We start from the raw sequence: 3,098 nt of genomic DNA on the forward strand, positions 1-3,098 counted from the left end.
TAATTCACCTCTGCTATTGCAGGGTTCTCAGGATCATAAGCTTCTTCTTCAGAAGATGCTTCTTTAGTACTATTGGATGCAGCTTGCAACCCATTCAGACTTTGAAAAATCATATTGACTTGCTGAGTCAATATTTTATTCTGAGCCAATATGGCATTCAGAGTATCAATTTCAAGAACTCTCTTCCTCTGAGGCGTCCCATTACTCATAGGATTCCTTTCAGAAGTGTACATGAACTGGTTATTTGCAACCATGTCAATGAGTTCCTGAGCTTCTGCAGGCATTTTCTTTAGGTGAATAGATTCACCTGCAGAATGGTCCAATGACATCTTAGATAATTCAAATAGACCATCATAGAATATATCCAGGATGGTCCATTCTGAAAGCATGTCAGAAGGACACTTTTTGGCAGTTGCTTGTATCTCTCCCAAGCTTCATAGAGGGATTCATCTTCTTTCTGTTTGAAGGTTTAAACATCCACTCTAAGTTTACTAAGCTTTTGAGGAGGAAAGAACTTGGCTAAGAAAGTCGTGACCAGCTTATTGCAAGAGTTCAAGCTATCTTTAGGTTGAGAGTCCAACCATATTCTAGCTCTGTCTCTTACAGCAAACGGGAAAAGCATAAGCCTGTAGACCTCGGGATCAACCCCATTGGTCTTAACAGTATCACAGATCTGCAAGAATTCAGTTAAGAACTAAAAAGGATCTTCTGATGGAAGTCCATGAAACTTGCAGTTCTGTTGCATCAGAAAAACTAATTGAGGTTTAAGCTCAAAATTGTTTGCTCCAATGGCAGGGATTGAGATGCTTCTTCCATTTAAATTGGAATGTGGTGCAGTAAAGTCACCAAGCATCTTCCTTGCATTGTTATTATTTTCAGCCATGTCTCCTTCTTTTTCAAAAATTTCTGTCAGATTTTCTCCAGAGAGTTGTGCTTTAGCTTCCCTTAGCTTCCTCTTCAGAGTCCTTTCAGGTTCAGGATCAGCTTCAACAAGAATGTTCTTATCCTTGTTCCTGCTCATATGAAAAAGAAGAGAACACAAAAGAAAATATGGAATCCTCTATGTCACAGTATAGAGATTCCTTATGTAAGTATAAGAAGAGAAGAATATAAGAAGGAGAAGAGAAAAATTCAAACACAGAGGAGAAGAGTGGGTTCGAATTTTTGAGTATAAGAGGGGTGTTAGTAGATAAATAAGTAATTAGAAGGAGATGAGAGAAGGAAGAATTTGAAAATTAAATAGAGTAAAATAAAAACATTTAAAATTAAAGTTAAAATTCGAAAATTTTAAGAAGAAAAATGAAATTAAATTAAATTAAAATTTAAAACAAATATTTAATTAAAAAAAGAATTTTGAAAAAGTGGGGAAGAGTTTTCGAAAATTAGAGAGAGAAAATTAGTTAGGTAGTTTTGAAAAGATAGAAATCAAATAAAAAGATAAGATTAATTGAAAAATATTTGAAAATCAATTTTGAAAAGATAAGAAGTTAGAAAAGATTTTGAAATTGATGTGATTGAGATTTATTTTGAAAGAGATTTGAAAAAGAAACTTAAAAAGATTTGATTTTGAAAATTAAAGTTGATTACTTGACTAACAAGAAACAAAAAGATATGATTTTAAAATTTAAAGATTAAACCTTTCTTACTAGGCAAGTAACAAACTTAAAATTTTTGAATCAATCACATTAATTGTTAGTATTAATTTCGAAAATATGAAAAAGAAATAAGAAAAAGATTTTGAAAATAAATTTTGAAAATTTCGAAATTATGAAAGAAAAAATGAAAAAGATTTGATTTTTGAAAGAGATTTGAAAAAGATAGAATTTTTAAATTGAAAATTTGATTTGACTCATAAGGAACAATTAAATTTTAAAAATTTTTGACTAAGTCAATCCAAATTTTCGAAAATTATGAGAAAAATAAGGGAAAGATATTTTTTTTTGAATTTTTATGAGGAGAGAGAAAAACACAAAAATTGATGCAAAACATAAAAATTATGAATCAAAACAAGAAAAATATGCAAGAACACTTCGAATGTCAAGATGAACACCAAGTACACTTTGAAGGTCATGATGAACATCAAGAACATGTTTTTGAAAATTTTTAAGAAAAGAAAAACATGCAAGACACCAAACTTAGAAATTTTCAATGTTTAGACTCTAATAATTCTAAAATGCATTAGAAAAACAAGAGAAGACACAAAACAAGAAAAATTAAAGATCAAACATATAAAATCATCAAGAACAACTTAAAGATCATGAAGAACACATGCATGAATTTTCGAATTTTTTTTTTTAGAAAAATTAAAACATGCAATTGACACCAAACTTAAAATTTGACACAAGAATCAAACAAAAACACAAAATATTTTTGGTTTTTATGATTTTATTGATTTTTTTGTTTTTTTTTTCGAAAATTATTTTGGGTAAAACGAAAAAGAAGAAATTATTTTTTGTATTTTTCGAAAATAAGAAATAAAAATATTAAAAATAAAATAAAATTACCTCATCTGAGCAACAAGATGAACCGTCAGTTGTCCAAACTCGAACAATCCCCGGCAACGGCGCCAAAAACTTGGTGCACGAAATCGTGATCGTTCATTCCTTGGTAACGGCATCAAAAACTTAATACGCACGTTCATAATCTTAGTTCTTTGTCACAACTTCGCACAACTAACCAGCAAGTGCACTGGGTCGTCCAAGTAATAAACCTTACATGAGTAAGGGTCGATCCCACGGAGATTGTCGGCTTGAAGCAAGCTATGGTCATCTTGCAAATCTCAATCAGGCGGATTCAAATGGTTATAGAGTTTTAATAATTAAAAGATAAATAAAACGTAAAATAAAGATAGAGATACCTATGTAATTCATTGGTGAGAATTTCAAATAAGCATGTAGAGATGCTTAATTCCTTCTGAATCTCCGCTTTCCTACTGCTTTCATCCAATCCTTCATACTCCTTTCCATGGCAAGTTGTATGTTGGGCATCATCGTTGTCAATGGCTACATCCCGTCCTCTCAGTGAAAATGGTCCAAATGCGCTGTCACTGCACGGCTAATCATCTGTTGGTTCTCGATCCTGCTAGAATAGGATTCAGT

General features: G+C 31.5%; 1 non-coding gene across 1 annotated transcript; it reads left to right on the forward strand.

Annotated features, from left to right (window-relative positions):
- Nucleotides 1–383: 383 nt before the first annotated feature.
- Nucleotides 384–490, forward strand: LOC112731154 (small nucleolar RNA R71). Its single transcript, XR_003166945.1, has one exon. It is a non-coding gene; the product is annotated as a small nucleolar RNA R71 (small nucleolar RNA).
- Nucleotides 491–3,098: the final 2,608 nt, after the last annotated feature.

The sequence above is a fragment of the Arachis hypogaea genome, chromosome 12, assembly GCF_003086295.3.
Source record: "Arachis hypogaea cultivar Tifrunner chromosome 12, arahy.Tifrunner.gnm2.J5K5, whole genome shotgun sequence".
NCBI classification, from domain to species: domain Eukaryota; kingdom Viridiplantae; phylum Streptophyta; class Magnoliopsida; order Fabales; family Fabaceae; genus Arachis; species Arachis hypogaea.